Source organism: Eschrichtius robustus, chromosome 2 (assembly GCF_028021215.1).
Source record: "Eschrichtius robustus isolate mEscRob2 chromosome 2, mEscRob2.pri, whole genome shotgun sequence".
In the NCBI taxonomy this organism is placed as follows: Eukaryota; Metazoa; Chordata; class Mammalia; order Artiodactyla; family Eschrichtiidae; genus Eschrichtius; species Eschrichtius robustus.
In genome coordinates, this window is record NC_090825.1 from 153561113 (window position 1) to 153582766 (window position 21654).

General features: G+C 52.1%; 1 long non-coding RNA gene across 10 annotated transcripts in view; it reads left to right on the forward strand.

Annotated features, from left to right (window-relative positions):
• The window catches only part of LOC137759776 (uncharacterized), a 52375-nt gene that overhangs the window by 26697 nt on the left and 4024 nt on the right, over positions 1-21654 (forward strand). The window contains exons 4-6 of one of the 10 annotated variants that reach the window (XR_011073167.1): positions 1521-4296; positions 20642-20858; positions 21586-21620. The exons of 1 other annotated variant lie outside the window; for it this stretch is intronic. This is a non-coding gene — a long non-coding RNA (uncharacterized lncRNA). 8 more of the 10 variants (XR_011073170.1, XR_011073165.1, XR_011073168.1 and 5 more) reach the window with 8 other exon arrangements.

Here is a 21654-nt window from a genome sequence, read left to right on the forward strand (position 1 = left end):
GGCGGAGTAAGGACCCTGCAAGGTGGACAGACATATCTCTTCTCTTATCATTTGAGGGTTTGAGAGAAGAGGCACCGGGAGTTTAGCCTGAGCCCTTCCCACAGGTCTAGAGGTGGGAAGAGAGAGGGATGGGCTTTGACCCTGGGCGGCTCCTCCCTCCAGGCCAAGACCCTGGAGGAGGTTTAGTTTGTATCTTCAGAGGGGATGGGGTGCCCAGGCAGGTGACTGAAGACTTTATCTCCGAAGGACCCAGCATTAGAGAGCTGAACAGCCCCAGACCCCGCAGGCCGGGAGAGCTTCTGGGCATCCTTCCGTGGGGTCCCATCACCTCCCTGCTGGAGGCAGACTGGGTACCAGGACCCTGCGGTGAAGGCGACTGGGGAGCAGCTTCCTCCAGCCTCTCCAAGCACAGACGTCAGCGGCGAGGCTCAGACTTGGTGGCTGTGCTCTGTCTCTGCACAGGCTTGTGTACGCGCAGCGGGGGACCCACGCAGGGGACCGGGGTGGGGAAGCACACAGGAGGCAAGTGCAGAGTGGCGGCAAGTGGCGGTGGTGATGCTGGGGCAGTGCGAGCGGACAGTGGCTCTCCTGGAGGCTCCACCCCTCGGCGGGCTGGCGTGGGACCTGGGAACGGACAGTCCACGTGGAGGGGCAGCTACTCAGGGCTGCCCTGCCGGGGGGGCGGGCGGTGCTGTCAGGCGGGGGCTGCCTTCAGGGTGGAGTTGTAGCAGAGAAGTGGGGTCACCCCTCTTGGAAGCTTTGAGAATGCGTATGAGGAGGGAGCTGCGAACGGAATCCGGAAAAGGTAAGGAGTGCCAGCTTGGTGGAGTTGGGTGCTGGCAGAGCTCGCCTTGGAGCCGTGGGAGCGTTCCCAGGAACATCCAGGGGATCGCCACCGGGGCCCCAGTGGTCCCACAGGCCTCCTGAGGCTGGCTGTGCTGTGCTGAAGCCCGTATCAAGGGCCCTGGGGACGGCAGCAGAGGCCAGCATGGTTGAGGGTCCCCCGCACCCACCTCATCTCTGCAGGGACCACAGAACTGCACGCACCGTGGGTGTTCTTCACCTGCTCACAAAAGAGCCGGGTCATTGCACGCAGCAGGAAAGGCTTGAGGGGGGGTGACGGGAGGAAGGGCAGGAGCAGAGATTTTCCATCTTGATGGTTTTGTTCAAGGCCAGCCCAGAAGCAGCTGACGTTGGCTTCCTTTATCCAAAGGGCACGGCGAGTGACCCTCTACAACCCAGGGATCCTGAAATATTTAGAAGCTCTAATGTTTGGGTGGGAAGAGAACCTCTTTTGGATGAGAAGCTCAATTATTCAGGAAGGGAGAGCTCCCGTTGTCTGGGGCGTAGCGGGGGCACCTTCCTGCTGCGTTGGCGGGGTGGCGGGCGCGGGGCACCCTGCCTGGGACACTTGCCCTGCCCTGTGGGTGAGGCCTCTCCCACAGTGCTGGGCTCTGGGGGACTTTTCTCGTGGCCGAACTCTTCGGGAAAGTGACACAACGGCCTATTTCTTCCAACAGCACCTCTGATTCAGCCTAGGGTATGGTTCGAGGTTGCATCCCTTGTAAACCCCCGCTTCAGCTGCTGTCAAGGGCTGGCACCGGAGTTCTTGAATTTAGGCTGATGTGGGTCCTGCTAGAGCCTGCTGTCATCTGCACATGTCAACAAATGTGTATGCAGGTGTGGACCAGCTGGATCTCTCTCCTTCTCTGGGAAGCGTGGTTTTCAGCAGCGTCAGGCTGGGAAGACAGACATTTCATTAACCCTGAAGTCCTGTGCAGGCAGTTGTCACACAGTGTTCCACCAGCGGCCCACGGCCGGCACAGAACACTGCAAAGCTCCATCTAGCACAAGTGACCACGGGGAACGGGTTGAGAATCCTGCTGCATTGTACACGTCTCCTAAGGGAAGAACATCAAGAAAGATGAGCTCGCCGCGGAATTGGCGAACTGTGTGGAAGGGGCGGGATCTGTAGAGCTCAGCAGCGGCGAGCTCCTGTCATGGCTTGGCCAGTTCGGGTCTCCCCCTGTCACTTATGAGGGTGCGGCGATGTTTTCCCAGATGTGGTCCCCGTGTACAAAACAAAGGATCGCTTTGCACAAAGCCAGAAGGGATACATTGAAGGAATTATCAGAAGAGAATAATACATAGGAAATGTTTGTGCTCGCATGCAAGGAAACTTTGGGGGGGTATCTGTGGCTGCCAAAGTGACATCTGGCAGGATTAACTGGATCACCAGAGCCAAACAATGAGGACTGGGAAGGCAGCAATAACTGTGAGGCCTGGGCCCATGTGGGGGCAAGATTTTGAGAATGCCCACTTAGGTGACAAAATGGGATTCCCACGAACCGCAGCTCTGGTTAGTTTCTGGTCTGGAGCCAGATCCTCTCTCTGATGCAGACGTGGGAGGACGGAGCGGCAAGAGCTGCCCAGCTGCTCATCTGGGAACTCATCCTCCAAGGGACTCTGTCCCTCGTTCTCCTCCCGTACCTGGAGGCGGCACTCAGCGGGCAGCACCTCTCACAGCACCCCCACGTACACCTGCTCAGACCACCTGCTCAGAGCTCCTCTTTTGCCCAGCCCAGCATGCCTGTTCCACCTGTCTGAAGACCCGCCGCACGTTTCCTCGAAGCACACCCCAGAGCTCTTCGTCACTCCAGCCACGCCTCAGCAACTCCTCTATCAGTACCGGCTATATGGACACGTCCTCCAGCCCCTGTGGGAACCTGTGTGGCCGCCAGCCAGCCAGCTATTGGGCCTCAGACCTGTTCCCTGGTCCTGAGTCAGAACCAGAGCCCTATGTGTCCAGGGTCCACTGAACCCCAGCCCTGGTCAGATATGGAAAATGGAGACTTGGAGAGAGTAAATGATTCACTCCTGCTCTTCATCCTTCAAAGGAAGGCCCCAAAAGCGCCTCGACTATTCGTCAAAACTCATTGAATTGTACTGTTAAGATCTATGCCTTTCACTGAATGCAATTTTTGCCTCCATTTATAAAGAGAAGAAAAGCTTTTTAAGAACTGGGTTGACCCCCCTGCATGCACAGACCCAGCTGCAGGCAGAGAAGATGGTCAGCCCAGCCCAGACCTTGCTAAGAGTCTGCTCAGAGGCCGTGGGGTCTGCTGGCACTGGATGGGCGCAGATGCTGGGCAGATGAGCTCTGTGTGGTGTTGTAGACAAATATGATGACCTAGAGTAGGGCCAAACAGACAGGAGAGCCCAGGAAGCAGACCCTGGGAGAGGGGAGATACCAGTTGGGCCAGCACACCTGAGGCTATGGTCAAGGCCATGAGGACCACAGTGTGGTGGGCACGGTGGCTGTGAAAGCCGCACTGCTGCCCAGCCAGCCTGAGACAAGCCATGGGGAAGCACTCACCGGCCAGCCCCGTCACAATCTCCGCCAATCCCGATGAACTTGCATCCAGTGACTGCCCTGATGTGGTCGAAGTGATCTGAAGAATGGGAAGTCAGCAGTGTGGGGCTTCCAGGGCAGGGGTGGGGGTGATGACTGGCCTCTGTTGATTCCCCTTTTTGCAGCCTGTAGGCCAAACAGTCCAGTTCCTTCGTGGCCTGGCACCGAGAGTACCAGCTCGAGGGCCCTGAGGTTTGGTCTGAAGTGATCCCAGCTGGCTCTAGACTGGACTTCAGATTTGGAGTGGACCCCAGAGCCCCCTGTTTGGGCCATTTCCCACCCACGATTCACCCTGCCTCCCAGTCTCCTTGAGAACCTGTGGGGGCTCCTTTCCCCGGGTGTGGAGGATGAGAGAGGAACAGGAGTACAACTGATGAAGACCCCAGAGACCTAAGGAGCTGTCCAGTCCCTTGGCCAGAGGTAGGGGCAGTGCGCTTTAGGAGCCCCTGCAGAGGCACAGATGGGCAGCACCCGGGCTCTGTGTCTGACAGCCTCCCTGATACCCATCAGTACCGCAGTTTTGATTCCGTGGCTCCAGTTCCACATGGCACCAAGGTGCTGTGTACCGTCCATTATTGGGTTTTTGGGAGCTGTACCTATTGCCAACAGGTGGGTCAAACCACTGGGGCTCTTCTGAAGTCCTCCCCAAGTTTGGACCCAGCTTCAGCTCCAAATCAGAGTTTTCAGAGAGCCCAGGGTGAGGCTCACCTGCCACAGTAGGCACGTTGGCTAACGGGTTGCACTGCAGCACCCGCACGGACAAGGGCACCGTCACGATGCCACCGTTCTTCTTCTGCAGGGGCGGACCGGTGGACAGTCAGCTTGGCCCCCAGCACAGCCACCTGCCTGTTCACTCTCTCGGCCCCTGTGAGGAAGGTGTTGAGGTCAGAGTCGTCTCCTCTCTGGGTTTGTGTGAATGGAGGAGCCGCAGCCCTGGTCTGGGTGGTGTCTTGGCCCTGGGTTTCCGGGTTTGGTGGAGTATCTTACCACCTAGACCCCCACCTAGGGCTCAAGAGTTCAGGGGCTGTGGACCGTGGGTTTTGGGGGCAGAAGATATTTAACCTGGGGTTTGAGGAAATTGAGGGAGAAGAGGCTCAGGTTCAAGGGCTCCCGGTTTGAACCTCTTGCTTTAGGTTTGAGGGCCAGGGCAGTCTCTCACCAGAAGCTGCAGGATATCATCAGGATCATTCCGAGTGTTCTTGCACACACCCCGGGCGGCTGAGTGGGAGAAGATGACAGGTGCCGGTGACACTTCTAGGGCTCGCCGTGCCACAGCATCGAGACATGGGACAAGTCCACCATCATGCCCAGGCGGTTCATTTCTGCCACCACCTTCTGCAGGGACAGGATGGGGAGAGGGCATCAAGGCTGCATTTACCTTGTGTGCATTTATCTGTAGGGAACAGGCGGGTCTGTACATTCATGTGGGGCAGGGTATGGAACCCGGGTCCTTACCTCGCCCAAGCCGGTCAGCCGACTGACATTGCTGTAGAAGGGGTGGATACCCTTTGCTGAGCTCTGTGCCCTGCAGGATGGCCAGGAGGCAGTCTGACTGGTGGCCATGACTTGGCTACAAGAGCCTAGAAAGAGGTTCTGTCGAACCGTCTACACCTGCAACTCCCTGGTGCAAGAGGAGGGACCCAAACTGGGCTGTGCCTGGCAGTAGGAGGGCCCTTCTGGGGATTCAGTCTTGTTCTGCGAACCTCCATTCCCCTCCCCACCCCAGGTTCAGGGCCGGATCCCAGGGGTAAACTTGCTTTGGGCCCCAGCGTGATCTTGGGCAGATCCCTGCCTCACTGGGCCCTTACCATCTGCACTGCGCTCACCAGGGCGTGTTGCAGGTGTGGGCGAGTGTCACGTAGCGCACACCCAGCGCATAGAAGGTACGCAGGATGGAGAGGCTACTGTCCAGTGAGTGGCCGCCCTCCACACCAATGAGGCAAGCCAACTTCCGGGTATTGTTGAGAGCTGGGGGCACGTAGGTCAGATGATCATTTTCAGAGGCAGGGGTAGCTTACTGAAGTCCCTAACACCTACCACCACCAGTCTGTTTACCTTTTTTTTTTTTTTTTTTGGTCGTGCCGCGCAGCATGAGGGCTCTTAGTTCCCCCACCGGGGATCAAACCCGAGCCCCCTGCAGTGGAAGCGTAGAGTCTTAACCTCTGGACTACCAGGCAAGTCCCCCGTCTACCTTTAAGTGAGGTCACAAGCTCCAGCTCAGAATAGGAGGCACACATGAGGCGGATGAGGTCAATTTGCTCCAGGGTGAGGCGCACAGCATCCCGTTCGTGGGTCTGGCATGGGACGTAGGCTGACCGGAACTGAGGGAAGGCCAGGGCTTGGTTTGGGCTTTGGAACTCCTTGGGCTTCTCATAGCCTCCTCAGCTGGCACAGCACTCACTGTGCCCAGAAGTCACATGGAATGCGTTGCTTTTTCTGTGGTACTTGGATGCCCGTCAGGTTGGCTCGCTGTGACCCCTGTAGCCCCCAGCATCCATGGCATGGCACTTTCTAGGCCACTATGGTAACTTAGTTCCAGTGCGACTCACCTGTGGTCTCTGAGGCCCCCAAACTGCCCCACATTCCCCAGCAGCCGCGGTGGCACCTTGTGTGTCCCTTTGGTACCTGGGCACCCACGAGACCGTCTTTCAGCCTGTCCAGGCTGGTCTGGCCATGGCTGAAATTGCACAGATTAACATCCTGGAGCCCATTGTGGTAAAACTGCCTCAGGACCAGGGGCATGTCGTTGTGGCTGGAGGGAGGTCAAGGCAAATGGGTGGGCTCCTTAGGTCTTGGGATCAGGCAGGACACATTGCCTGGCCTGGGCCAGCCGGGGGGTCCCCCACCTCACACTGTCACACAGACTATACTAGGAGCAGCTGAGGCCTGGGCTGAGGGGTTCCCACCAGGGAGGGGATGACAGAGAAGGGGAAGGGCATCCACAGATGATGGAGAGGACGTCCAGGGGTGGTGTGAGGGAGCCTCCCCACTAGCTGTGCATGCTCCGGACCTCCTCCCCTGCCCAGGGCCAGGCTAGGCCCCCACCGGCCCCCACCAGCCCGCACACACTGCAGCCCCCCCGTCCACAAGCGGGAAGTCCCGCCTCAGGGCCCGCGTGCGCTCCCGCGGACTCGGGGTGCTGGAGGTGCCCGGCGTGGTCTGGACGCGGGTTCCCGGCCGCAGCAGCAGACGCAGCAGCAGCAGCAGCAGCAGACACAGCAGAGGCCGCTGGCTGAGAGCGCGGGGACCTTCGAGGCCCCCGGGCCGCAAGCTGCGCAGGGCCAGGCAGGTGGGCAGAGGCGGGTGTGAGAGGGGCGGGCGATGGGGTTGTGCCCGTCCACACAGGCCACCCAGCGGCGCGGCCTCGCGAGGGGGGCGGGGTGAGGGAGGGGATACAGAGTCACAGGGCCCTGCGAGCCGTGTGCGGAGAGCCGCGATCCGCGAAGCCCGGCAGCCCCGGGGCGGCACTGCCCTCCCGCCCCCTGCTCAGAGGCAGCTCCCGCGGGCTAAGCTGGCCTCTGCTGAGAGCCCACTCGCCTCCCGTCGCGGCTTCCCTCCGCCCCTGCGCCTCTTCCCACTCCCACTGCTCCGAGGGGGCGCCCTAGGCTGCTCTCCCCCGCCTCTAACCTTCCTGGCCAAGCTGGGCCGCTTCTCTCAGAGGGCCACCTTCAGCCCGAGGCCTCCCGGGAGCACACCGCGTCCCCATCTGCCTGCAGCCGGCCCCGCCCACTCCGAGGGCTGCGTGCCAGTGTCTCTGCGGCCACAGGTGCTCTGGGCTCCCGGTCTCCCGGTACGGGGCCATGTGGGCTGGTGTGGGGGAAGAGAGAGTTTCTGGAAATGGGGGGGGGAACCTTGTGAGCTCTGGATTCAGGAAGGGGCCCTCTGCCTCCGACCTTCTCTCTCCACCTACTTGACTCCCCAACCTGCATGACCATTCTCTGGGGACTTCAACCAGCACCCGGGAACTCTCAGGAAACCCCCCCCCGCCCACTTCTGTCAGCCAGCCTCAGGAAAGAGCGCCCTCAGGAGCTGCTACACCTCCCCAGGGCCTGAAGAGAGGGACTTTTGGGATGTGAACTGAACACCTTCTGGGGAGAGTCAACGACCCTTTTCCTCAACAGAGCAGGAACCCAGTCAGTAGGCTATTTGAGTGGAAGGAAATGAAGTCATTTCCATGGCAGCAGAGCCCCCATCGCAGCAACCTTCCTCCCAGGGCTGCTGGCCGACCTTCTGGCCAGGATCCCTCCTACCTCAGCATGGAAGGCCTGGCCTCGTGAAGAAGTGTAGGTTCTGAGGAAAGACCTGGCACCTGGGTTCTGCTGCTACACTTGCCTTATCTCGAGGCCCTTGTGGCTCTACCTTTCCCAGAAACCTCAAGGGCTAAGTGCCTGTGCTTGCTCAGAGGCCGCACGCCATTCTCCATTTCCAGCCTCAGGCCCTCCCCCTAGCGGCCTCCTCTGGGGACCCCCTCCCCCCAGCACACACACACACACAGAGGGGATGTGCCTTCTCACAGAAGCTCAACCACTGAGATGCTTTAGGGACTGTGCCCAAACTCCTTCATCCCCAGCCTCTCAAGTTTTTGCTCTGATCCCTGGCACCCCCTGGAGCTGTTCCACCTTTGGAACCTTTCCCGGGTAGCAGGAGTGCCTAGCGCAGGGGTAGTGACCTAAGTGTGAGCACTGGCGACCCTAGAAGTCTGTTACAGAAAAACATTGAGCAGTAAGGGACCCCCCCTGGGGACAGAAAGGGCTGGGAATAAAGGAGCATGTGAACCTCGGGGCAGGGTGCGTGCTGCTTGACTCTCCATCCTGTTCTTGCTTCAGGGAGCAGGTCTTCCTGGGTCTCTCTATCCTGCCTCCTGAGACCCCAGGCAGGAGGCTCTTTGGGAAGCCACAGATTGCTGCTTTCAGTTTCAAAGAACCCAGCTCCCCCCTGGTTTGTGGTGGTGGCCGCTGACAATGGCTCAGAGCAGGAGCCCATGTGGTAGACTGCTAAGGCTTCTCTGCACCCTGTCTCTGCTCCTGCATTCTTCTCGGCTCGCAGAGTGCAGACTTTTCTGTCTTCAGCTGACAAAGGGGCCCCTGAGGATTGAGCAGAGGAACGTCACGTTTTCTTCCAGGCCAGCTTCAGCCCTGGGATGTTCAGGGCAGACTCTCATTTCAAACCTCAGTTTCTGAGGCTCCTTGCTTTTGGCCATTTAGTGTGGCAGGAGGCTCCTGGCTGAGGAAGGCTCAAACAGAACGACGCAGGTTGTGATCTGTGGCAGTGGGCAGTGGGGGGACGGGGTGGGTCACTGCAGGAAGAGGCATTCGCTGCCTTAGGCAGTTAAACCATTGCCCTCTCTTCAGAGTGCCTCAGCCAGCAAGATGCTGTGGGGTCTACCTCCTGGCACCATGCTCCAATCGCCGGATTTTGGGTCTGGGGCAACCCAGATCTTTGTGCGGCTTTTCCGGAGAGTGCTTTCTCTTGGGAGCACGTCTGGGGACTGGCTTCACTGCCTGCACCTTTGCTGGCGTGGCCAAAGGAACTGCTGCTGCAAAGAAAATCAGAACTGATCAGTCACTTCTGCTGTACAGTCTCCTGCCAGAATTTCCCTCTCTCATGTCTCTCCCAAGTTTCTGGCTGAAGACCTTTAATCGACTTGACATCCAAAACACAGCCTTGGCCCATCACCTCTATGGGTCCCTAGAGAAGGGACACTGGCTGCAAAAGCAATTCCTAGAGCCTACGGCTGCAGCACATGAGGAAGTCTCTTCACCGTTTCCAGGGTAAACAGTAGAACCCGAAAGTCATTGCAACCATGAGCCTCTCCATCTCTCCCTTCCACAACAGAGAAAACATTTCTTGCAGTCTGTCACTTCTGAGGCTTTAAGGGAAATGTCTTTCAAGTTTTGGAAAAAAAAAATCTAATATAAATTGGTTAAGAACCCCGCCCACCTTGGCAACCCCTCTTGGGCCCCATTTATACTGCCTGTTTCGACCACACTGAACTCTAGCCCTCTGATACTTTTATGTAGATTAGAGCAAGGCCAAATACTGAGGCAGAGTGATCAGGAGACTGAGAACCGCGTTCTGGGTACCAAGTCTAGGCTCACATCAACCCAGCCTCCTGGGACACCATCTCCTCAGCCCTCCAGTCTCATTAGCACTTCAACAGCCCTCTTGGTTCTTCCGGTCTTCCCATCAATATGGCACCACCCTCTCCCCTAGAAGTAAAAATCATTATAATCCTCCCTCTCTCCACCATGAAAGGATGAGATAAAGGCTCAGCAGCAGCCCCCGTGAAACACATGGTCACCACTGTGACGAGGTGTTACTAAGACGATTTGGTCCGACTCGGAGAAGGAAAGAGACAACTCTGCCCTTAGGCTGATCAGGCCCACAGGAAGGAAGCACACTGGGGGCAGCCTTTGAGAGTGTGGCAATGCGAGAGAACCTTCTTTAGGAGGGGACTCCCTGTTGCCGACCTTGAGAAAGTAAGGATGGGACATTCGTTTACTGGGGCTGTTGCAGAGGGGATGTGCCCAGAGGTTGGGCCACCCTGCTTGAGAATGAAAGCACCTTGCAGTCCGAAGCTGCATGAATGCTCCAATCGCCGGATTTTGGGTCTAGGGCAACCCAGGTCTTCGTCTGACTCTTCCGGAGCGCGCTTTCTCTTGGGAGCACGTCTAGGGACTGGCTTCTCTGCTTCCACCTTTGCTGGCCTGGCCAAAGGAACTGCTGCTGCAAGGAAAATCAGAACTGGTCAGTCACTTCTGCTGTATACAGTCTCCTGCCAGAATTTCCCTCTCTCATGTCTCTCCCAGTTTCTGGCTGAAGACCTTTAATCGACTTGACATCCAAAACACAGCCTTGGCCCATCACCTCTATGAGTCCCTAGAGAAGGGACACTGGCCGCAAAAGCAATTCCTAGAGCCTACGGCTGCAGCACATGAGGAAGTCTCTTCACCGTTTCCAGGGAAAACAGTAGAACCCGAAAGTCATTGCAACCATGAGCCTCTCCATCTCTCCCTTCCACAACAGAGAAAACATTTCTTGCAGTCTGTCACTTCTGAGGCTTTAATGGAAATGTCTTTCAAGTTTTGGAAAAAAAAAATCTAATATAAATTGGTTAAGAACCCCGCCCACCTTGGCAACCCCTCTTGGGCCCCATTTATACTGCCTGTTTCGACCACACTGAACTCTAGCCCTCTGATACTTTTATGTAGATTAGAGCAAGGCCAAATACTGAGGCAGAGTGATCAGGAGACTGAGAACCGCGTTCTGGGTACCAAGTCTAGGCTCACATCAACCCAGCCTCCTGGGACACCATCTCCTCAGCCCTCCAGTCTCATTAGCACTTCAACAGCCCTCTTGGTTCTTCCGGTCTTCCCATGAATATGGCACCACCCTCTCCCCTAGAAGTAAAAATCATTATAATCCTCCCTCTCTCCACCATGAAAGGATGAGATAAAGGCTCAGCAGCAGCCCCCGTGAAACACATGGTCACCACTGTGAGGAGGTGTTACTAAGACGATTTGGTCCGACTCAGAGAAGGAAAGAGACAACTCTGCCCTTAGCCTGATCAGGCCCACAGGAAGGAAGCACACTGGGGGCAGCCTTTGAGAGTGTGGCAATGCGAGAGAACCTTCTTTAGGAGGGGACTCCCTGTTGCCGACCTTGAGAAAGTAAGGATGGGACATTCGTTTACTGGGGCTGTTGCAGAGGGGATGTGCCCAGAGGTTGGGCCACCCTGCTTGAGAATCAAAGCACCTTGTAGTCCGAAGCTGCTTGAATGCTCCCATCGCCGGATTTTGGGTCTGGGGCAACCCAGGTCTTCGTCTGACTCTTCCGGAGCGTGCTTTCTCTTGGGAGCATGTCTGGGGACTGGCTTCTCTGCTTCCACCTTTGCTGGCGTGGCCAAAGGAACATCCCCGTAGGCCCGATAGCCACCAACCAGGCAGTATGTCTCCCCATGCCAGCCCAACTGCGTTTCTCCACACCCTCGGTAGAGGACATGGTAGTGACCAGGGGTAGGGGGAGAAACGGGAGCCACTGCTGCTGCAAAGAAAATCAGAACTGATCAGTCACTTCTGCTGTACACAGCCTCCTGCCAGAATTTCCCTCTCTCATGTCTCTCCCAGTTTCTGGCTGAAGACCTTTAATCGACTTGACATCCAAAACACAGCCTTGGCCCATCACCTCTATGGGTCCCTAGAGAAGGGACACTGGCTGCAAAAGCAATTCCTAGAGCCTACGGCTGCAGCACATGAGGAAGTCTCTTCACCGTTTCCAGGGTAAACAGTAGAACCCGAAAGTCATTGCAACCATGAGCCTCTCCATCTCTCCCTTCCACAACAGAGAAAACATTTCTTGCAGTCTGTCACTTCTGAGGCTTTAATGGAAATGTCTTTCAAGTTTTGGAAAAAAATAATCTAATATAAATTGGTTAAGAACCCCGCCCACCTTGGCAACCGCTCTTGGGCCCCATTTATACTGCCTGTTTCGACCACACTGAACTCTAGCCCTCTGATACTCTTATGTAGATTAGAACAAGGCCAAATACTGAGGCAGAGTGATCAGGAGACTGAGAACCGCGTTCTGGGTACCAAGTCTAGGCTCACATCAACCCAGCCTCCTGGGACACCATCTCCTCAGCCCTCCAGTCTCATTAGCACTTCAACAGCCCTCTTGGTTCTTCCGGTCTTCCCATCAATATGGCACCACCCTCTCCCCTAGTACTCAGCAGGTCAGGATGGGATGTGTCTGAGGGCACCGATATAGATGTCTACATGACAGCACAGAGGTGCCTGGGTTTGAAGGTGTGTTTCAGGAGTGGCCCTCTTCCTCAAACTGCTCCATTTACCATTTGCCAACAAAAATGCACTTGTCTTTTGCTAAGAGGCCAATCAGGAAAGGGTCTGAATGGAAGCATCCTGTAGCCCAAAGGGGAAAGCTACATTTATAAAGATCAGGACCATCCTGCACACTTGTCCGGGGATGACCTTTCACTTGTCCTCAGCAGTGAGCACTGTGGGTCCCTGAAGGTGTCCCAGGTCACTGGTATTACTTACAGCTGGGGCCGCGCTCAGGTATACGTAGTGGGCAAGCCCCACAGGAACATGAGGCAGCCAGGTGAGGTTGCATGGACACCATGCCTCCTGTAGAGATGCCCGGTCTCGGTGTACCTGCCGCACTGCCCACCCATGGAACAGAGCACAGGTTCGAGTAAAGATAGAGGATCCGGTCACACATTCTCTCTCAGACAACCAAAGAGATTGGTATCTGGTGGAGAACTGTCAGGGAAGTTTCTCTGAGGGCAGCACGTTGGCAGTTACGCTGCCATGGAAACTGTTAGAAGGCCGGTGAGGTCATCACTACCCAGTGAGGTCATGATAAGGAACGTGTGACTTGGGGGTCAGGCTTCAGGAGGAGGGGCAGTTTTGTGGAGGAGAGCAGGGGGGGAGGCAGAGGTACTCTGCCTGGCCCCTCACACCTGGGCCTCCCCACCCATGCCCTACTCTAGCAGACACCCCACGTGGGGCGTGCCGGTGGGCTGGCACAGCCCCAGGGGCCCCAGGAGGGCAAGAGAGACCCACTTTCTGAGACTGGCTTGAGAGGCAAGATTAACGTAAGAGACAGCTAGGTTGTATGGCACTGACCCTAAGAGGCAGAGGTTTGTGTGGACTGGGGAATCAGGGAAGGCTCCTTGGCAGTGGGCCTGAAGGACAAGTGAGATTTGGACCCATGGGGAGGAGAGGGAAGACATTCCAGTTTGGAAGAATAAAAGCAAAGACACACTCTCCTCGACCTTGTCCTGCCCCAAATGTAAATTCATAGAACCCTCACATTTTCACAACTGAGGACTGAAGAAAACCAAGAGGCGAAGGGGCCTACCCAGTGTTACACGGTAGTGGAGAGGTGTTCTGCTCAATGGTTAGGTTCATGTTGGGGCTCCGGATTTACAGCTGATAGGAATGTGAGGACAAGCTCATGCCATTTCAAACATTTCCAAGTGATACTGAGAGAGATGTTAAAGGTGCAAAATGAGGGTGCTGAATGACCTCACAAAGTGGGAATGGTGGGCCCATTTTCATATGAAATTCAAAACAAGTTCATGACCAAAGGACATGATACAAAATGACAACATAATCATTACACTCCCCTCTCCCCTAGAAGTAAAAATCATTATAATCCTCTCTCTCTCCACCATGAAAGGATGAGATAAAGGCTCAGCAGCAGCCCCCGTGAAACACATGGTCACCACTGTGAGGAGGTGTTACTAAGACGATTTGGTCCGACTCAGAGAAGGAAAGAGACAACTCTGCCCTTAGCCTGATCAGGCCCACAGGAAGGAAGCACACTGGGGGCAGCCTTTGAGAGTGTGGCAATGCGAGAGAACCTTCTTTAGGAGGGGACTCCCTGTTGCCGACCTTGAAAAAGCAAGGATGGGACATTCGTTTACTGGGGCTGTTGCAGAGGGGATGTGCCCAGGAGGTAGAGACTGCTTGGACTACTATTTTAGAGGTTGGGCCACCCTGGTTGAGAACCACAGCACCTTGCATTCCTAAACTGCTTGAATGAGCGGGTGCTCGTTAGGACAGACGAAGTCAGGCCTCATTGGAGCAGACTGCCTTTGGGAGTGGTAGAAGGTAAAATGTGAAGGGGAATGCTCTGGAAGAGGTTTGTCATGGCAGGTGGGCCAGCACGAGACCATTCAGATTCTCCAAGGCTCCAGAGATGACTTGGCTGGGAGCATCCCTCTGATGTGGTGCGGGGACTCCTACCTCAACAGGACCTGGCTGGGCATCTGCGGGAGGCAGAATAAATGGTTTATTAACTTAAGAGAGCGAGAGACTCACCTGGGGGGTTCCACAAAACCACTTAAAAAGACTTGTACCTGGATTCTTGAGCCAACCCTCAGAAAACTTATCTAGATCTGGAGTAGGGCTCTGGAAGCTGCACTTTTAATGAGCTTCCTGGGTAGTCCCACCACAGTGGTCCATGGATAGAGTGACCAAATTATTGTGTATTCTCGGTTGCTTTTGGGAGTCAAAGTGGGCAATGTGAAAAACTGCAGCAGGCATACGTATAAACAGGGAATATTCAAGGCAAACAGAGGTGTAGAGTTATGCTATGCATGAATCAGATTCGAGAAAAGCTAGCCTGGTGGTTAAAGAACACAACCCTTGGGACAGACAGACCAGATTCTGTCCTACTTACTTGTGTGATTTTGACCAAGTTCTTGTATCCTTCTGACTGTTTCTTCATATGGAAAAGAGCTATGGCTGTCCATTTAGCACAATATTCTCTTTTGGCAAAGGTTGCTCTGGGTCCATTTGTGTTCTCTGCAACTTAATCCTTTCCGGTGTGCAAGCATTTTTAAGTTGTTTGGTGAAGTATTACATTTGACTTTCAACTGTTCATTACTTTGGGCAAAGCTTATATAATGCTGCAGAGACTAGAACCTATGCAGAGATAGTGAGAGGATGTGATAAGCTTATTCTGCCGGTTTATAAAAAAGTTTAACCTTTTCTCCTCTTCCTCCGCCTGCCACCAAGAGATGAGAAAGAAGGCAGAGCCTGGAAATGCACACCAAGCAATACTTCTGTGTCAGTTTGCCTTTTATTCCTCTGCCAGTACTTCCCAGAGAGATTTCACCAAAAGTGCCTAAGCTTGCCATGGCCATTGTTGTGAAGAAGATTTCTCTCTATTGCTAGTCACATCCCCTTTTCCTTCTCCTGGGCGCTTAACGGATGTTTGGGGGCAGGAAATAAAATTTAAAGTAAAACATCAAAAAAAAAAAAGATGAGCTCAAGTAGGCGTGCGTTCTTGTGGTCCAGATAAGGTTTGTTTCATTCATTCCCTCGATTAGCATTTATCCCCCTTTGTGCCAGGCATGCGGGGAGAGAGAGAAATGTCTTCAAAGAGTCTGTGGTTGTATCGGGGAGGGAGCTGTGGAAATCTGTCATTTAGAAACAGCATGGAAGTGCTAGGGAAAAATTGTTTTGTTCATTTATCACTCACTCATCCGTTCACCCATAGCAACTACAAAGGGTTTCACGCGGAGGAACTGGATGCCCTGAACTTGACATTCTCGTGGGGGAAACAACAATGTAAAGCACCAGCAGTGGTAAGTCACCAGTAGTGATTTCAAGCCAGAAGGAACCACTCACCAATGGAGAGAGGCACAGGGTGAGCAGTGACTTGCAGAAAGGAGGGGTTATTCATTCCAACTGCTGAGTTCAAGTTCATCTGGGTGGTTGTGTGGTTCGTGCTTACTGCATCTGTTTTTGGAACGTGGCTCCACCCTCCAAGAAGGGTGAGGATGATCACCCTTCTTTCCTCCTGCTGTGCCCCGGGGTCACCCAGCGAGTGTCTGCAGGGATGATCTGCTCTGTACTGGCTTTTCAGTCCCACTCCCGGGAGAAGAGAGACGAAGCTGTGTCTCCACCGCAGCTTGGCCTGATTCAGTCACTTGGGTGAAAAGGTGGGAAGAAGGTCAAGTTCATGCGAACTGATACACTGCAGAGTCATTTAGTCCTGAAGTACCAGTTCTGGTTGCTGGTGAGTTGCTAAATCCAGGGACCTGAATGTAATTCCTCCAGAGCCACTGAGACATCACTTCCAGGCCCATGGCAGGCTGTAGGGGTGCTGACTTTTCTCAGTGCTATGGAGCAGCCATCTTCCACGGAGAGAGGACTCTGTGTCAGCAGGAGCAGAACCACACCAGGCACCGAAGAAGGTTCTGCATCCCAGCATCTCCCAACACAGTGATAGATACACGGGCAGAAGATGCGACAGGGCATTCACCATAGAACACAAGCTTATCCCCAATAAATATGGAAAGATGTTCAACTTCACTACCTAACAAAGAAATGCAAGTTATAAATCTATTTCTTTTTTGCTCATCTAATCGGTAGAAAGTTTTAAGAACGCACAAAATTGGCCGCTAAGGATGTAAGGAAAAGGCCGTTTTCATCTGTTGCTGCTGATGGGGATGGAAATTGGTGCGAAGCCTCTGGAGGGTAATTTGGCAATTTGTGTATCAACAGCCTTAAAATGTTCATACACTTGGAGCCAGTAATTTTGCTTTTAGGATCTTATCCTAAGGTGAAAGTCAAATTTATGTGCAAGACTTATGTTCAAGAATATTCATCTCAGCCAGTAGTGTAATAGAAAAAATAGTAGAAGCTACCTAAAAATCCCACAATAGGGGGTGGTTAAATAACGGATGGCCCAACTTAAGAATGGAAAATAAAGACGCAGACGTAGAAAATGGACTTGAGGACACGGGGAAGGGGAAGGGGAAGCTGGGACGAAGTGAGAGAGTGGCATGGACTTATATATACTACCAAATGTAAAATAGGTCGCTAGTGGGAAGCAGCCGCGTAGCACAGGGAGATCAGCTCGGTGCTTTGTGACCACCTAGAGGGGTGGGATAGGGAGGGTGGGAGGGAGACGCAAGAGGGAGGAGATATGGGGATATATGTGTATGTATAGCTGATTCACTTTGTTATAAAGCAGAAACTAACACACCATTGTAAAGCAATTATACTCCAATAAAGATTTTTTTTAAAAAAAGGATGGAAAACAGTTCATTCATTACAAATGATTTTCTCCAAGAATATTTAATGGTGGGAAGATGTAGTGTACAAGCAGGGTACAAAATACTAGATGGAGTATTTCATTTTGTTAAAATTTTAATAATACAAGTGCAGAAAAAGTGATTAAAATAACAGTACTGATTTGACTACGGGACATTTTTTTCTTTAAGTTTTTCTGTATTTGGTGTTATAAAGCATCATATATCCTGTCTGAGTCTCAGTTTATGTTCTGTGAAGTGGGACTCATCACATCTACACTGCAGTGCGCTCGGGCAGAGCAGCACAATATTTGAAAGTGCCCTTGACAATGACCAGCCCATTGTAATACTCCAGGAATGGTTCTAATATCATTGCCAATGACACACCCATAGTCCGGATATTATCCGTAACGATTACTAAGGTTGTTTATCTCCCTCCAATTTTACTAAGAAAAGGATTAATTGAAGACTCTAAGTCATTTTTACTGAGGTTCTTTTTTTTTTTTTTTTTTTTTTTTTTTTCCAAAATACTAATTGTAAAGTCTGCAGTGGGTATATAGGTGTTCAACTTTTTTCCAGATTTTATGTTTTTGGTTTTGTTTTAAACTTTTTAATTTATTATTTATTTATTATTTTTATTTTTGGCTGTGTTGGGTCTTCGTTTCTGTGCGAGGGCTTTCTCCAGTTGCGGCGAGTGGGGGCCACTCTTCATCGCGGTGCGCGGGCCTCTCACTATCGCGGCCTCTCTTGTTGCAGAGCAGAGGCTCCAGACGCTCAGGCTCAGTAGTTGTGGCTCACGGGCCCAGTTGCTCCGCGGCATGTGGGATCTTCCCAGACCAGGGCTCGAACCCGTGTCCCCTGCATTGGCAGGCAGATTCTCAACCACTGCGCCACCAGGGAAGCCCCTTTACTGAGGTTCTTAATACTCACCTTCCTCACAAGGGTGGACAAAGCTCTCAGCTTTTTGTATTGAGTGCAAATGTCTCTATTCTTGCCCATTTCAGAGTCCTCCTCACTCAAAATCTAGGTTTTGTCGATCTTTAGTACCCCGTCTCTCGTCTTATCTCAGATTATTCTGTGGTAAGATGGTGCAAACTATGTATTTACTAACTGGAGAGAATTCAAGTCCCCGGAGCTGTTGTAGCTCAAAATTCTGTTTTAAGTGGAGTCATTTTCTGTGCTTTCCTTTCATGCTGTCTGCAAAATGCCTGTTTCTGTCCTCCTTGAGATCCAGGTTTACAGCGGTCTCCTTTTTCTCATTCTGGGGTCTCTATGTTTGTGGCATCTCTGAGGGCCCATGTTCTGTTGAGGCTGAATTTGATACCTGGGGGGGGCGGGGGGGGAAGCAACTTCCAGATGGGTCAGCCTAGAAAAGGATCCCCCATTGTGTAGAAATTTAAAAACAGGCAAAATACCTGTCCTATCAGACACTATGATTTGCCCCCTCTGTCTGACGCAGCCCAGAGCTTCGTCATTTAATTCACACCTATCTACTGTGAAGGTCCAGCCAACAAGATCATTTTGGAGCCCTGAGTGGGTGCCCAGAATGGATGGGAGGGCTGAGGTAACCAGAACTCTGCCTTTTTTATGGACAGGTGTTAGGGCATCTTCTTTTCAAAGTGACACATTCCCAACCCATCCAACTCACGTAGAGGACAAAAACCACTGTCACCAGCCAAAGGGAGAAAAACATGGGGCTGCAGAGGAAGAGGGATCTTGTGGGGACTCTTGTATTATTCATCCACGTGCAAGGATGAGCTCCAGATTTGATAAGACATGCAGTCTGATCAAAAGTCATGCAATTAATGATTTCTTTCAAAAATCAAAGAACTCTTTGATTCTTCATTTTAATGTAACTTTGACCTCTTTTCTTTCCATGTCATGAAAGAGGCCTTGACTAAGCTAAACATGCTCTCTCTCCGTGCCTGCAATGTATCAGAAAGCATCCTCAGTTACTTTCACAGGCAGTGGAGAACTCCTTAATTTTTCTCTGACGACAAGAGCTCCCTTTGAGCCTGGGCCAGAGGTGAGCAAGATTCTGATTCTGGAAAGATGTAGGAAAATGAAGTTCCTTTTGCCAGAGGTTCTGGGTGAGCATCGTTGATGTATGACTGTTAGCAGGCTTACCCTCCTTCCACCTATTCTTCCTTTTCTGCATGGTGGACTGTCCTTTAGTTTTGGGGGTACAGTATTGGGGAAAAAAGGAAGGGGAGGCTAGAGGTAAGTAGGCTAGTGGCGGGGATTTTGTGCAAGAATATTTGAAGAAGGAAGTGTGGGAGCAAGTGCTGTGGTAAGACGGGAAAGGGAGAATTTAAAAAAAAAAATCTGTGATCCATAAATCCCCTTCAAAGACTCTAAGCAAAGTACTTAAATTATTTTACAATTACTTTTTGGTTACTACTCTGCAGTAGAAAAAACAATAAGTTCACTTTTTATCGTATCCCTATGTCATTAGCATCATTTTAAAGACGTGTCTTAACGGCTGTATCGTGTACCATCCTTTATTTAACCAGCTCCCTTTTTTGGACAGTTAATTCAGTTATTTTGTTGTTTATAAATATATATATATATATATATATATATATATATGTATATATGATGGATATTTTTGTTTGTAATTCTGATTATGTCATTTTGTCAGTCAGGATAACTGATGGTAGCTGTACTAACAAACAACCTAAAACCTCAGTGGCTTAGCAGGTGTTGACTGAAAAAAATGCACAACTAAAAGTTGAGAATCATCTTTTTTTTGGTGGACTTGCTGAGGACTTAAGCCCGGGAGGCAGTGTCAGATCGCTCTGAGAGATTGCACTGAAGAGGGAAGGGAGGAACCAGGACATATAGGAGTTTTGCAAAAACAAAACAAAACAAAACATTAAACCCCAAAACAACCAGGTAGTCGGAACATCAAAAGATTACTGTTAATTAAAGAAAAACCAGACATCTCAAGTTAACGAATTTAGCATTTTTCTAGGTATGGGAAGAGGCAGGAGTCTGGGCTCATTGGAATCCTTCCTTTGATGTGCATTTGAACTATCTAGAGCCAGCATCCTGCTTTTCTCCATCCTGAATCCCCTCCGGGTGCACCATCGGGGATGGCTGCCATGGCTGATGATGGCTTGATGGCTGCAACACTCTGTTGACTGATAGGGCAGGCGACATTCTTCGTCCATACAGGTTCAAGTTTTCTTTCTTGCTCGATTTACTGGCTAGGGTTGGAGTGGGAGACTCTGTTCTTTGCAGATGTGAGGGACTCAGGGTCCTTCAACATTGTGGCGTCACCTTCCTCAGGTCCTCAGAGCCCCGCGCTGGAAGAAGGGAGCTTGGAGAAGGCACGCACGCTCTTGGCCTCTTCTGCCCAGAGAGGACAGAGCCGCTTCTGCGCATGGTCCACCGGTCAGGGCTCGTCCCAGGGCCCCACCCAGAGGCAAGGGGGCTGTCGAAGGGAATCTGGATGCAGCAAAGAGAAAGGGCCAATGAGTATTGATTAACAACTAGCCAAGGTCCTACCTACCTACCAATTCACTGTCAGATCTTTAGAATACAAAGGGTTACATTCCTGCAATCCTCCTCTAATTCGAGACAATTCTCCCTTCATATTCTCTTTTGCTTATAGCAACCTTGAGCTGGGTCTTCCCAGGCTCTTCTTTCTACCCCTACAGGCTGTGGTCTCCTCGGAAGCTTTGGTGGGATGCAGGCGGCATCTGGGAGAAGGCGCCTCGGAACTCACCTGCCCGCGTTGCCCAGGACCCCAATTCCTTCCACCTCTCGGATGCTGCTTTCTTTTCCCAGGGACAGAGCCAAGCTGTAATTGACTCCTTGGGTATTTCAAAGTCCCTGATCCCAAGACTGAAGGATGACTGCCTGCTGTTGTGAAAGGTTACCAAATTATCAGGACCTCTGATTGGGAGGGACAGTGGGAAGAGGGGAGGTGGTGTCAGGGGAAAGGCACTGACATTTCAAACTCAGCTGGCGACTCCAGCCCCTGGTAATGGCTTTAGTAACTTCCCAGCTGATCCCTGTGATTGAGCATCAGGACCACTGAATGCTAATTGAGTTGAAAAGCTTCCCCCTCATGTGCTAAAACTCTCAGGCAGTAAAAGGCTTCTGACCATGTCTGGAGTTGCGTGCTGGGGACAATGTGGTGGGTTGCCTCTGTCTACACGTAACTGCTGTTCGTCTTCCCGGCTTGACGGGGTAGGGTTGCTGTACATACACAGACTTTAAAATTATTTTTAAATTATTTTTTTAAACTGAAGAATGGTTGATTTACATTGTTGGTGGTTTCAGGTGTACAGCAAAGTGATTCAGTTATGCATACACACATACATACGTATACATACATACATATATATGTTGTTTTCCAGATTCTTTTTCATTATCGTTTATTGCAAGATATTGAGTAATATTGAACACAGTAATACTGTGCTCTACAGTAGGACCCTGTTGTTCATCTATTTTACGTATATCATATATCTGTGTGTCTCTGTTAATCCCACACTCCTAATTTATCCCTCCCCTCACCCTTTCCCCTTCGGTAACGGAAATTTTGTTTTCTGTGTCTGTGGGTCTATTTCTCAAACAGACTTTTTTTTTTTTTAAGCAGATTGCACCTTGCTGTGGCTGGATCAATACTCTGGAGTAAGCTGTTTGCCCTCAAAACTGCTGGGGCCGC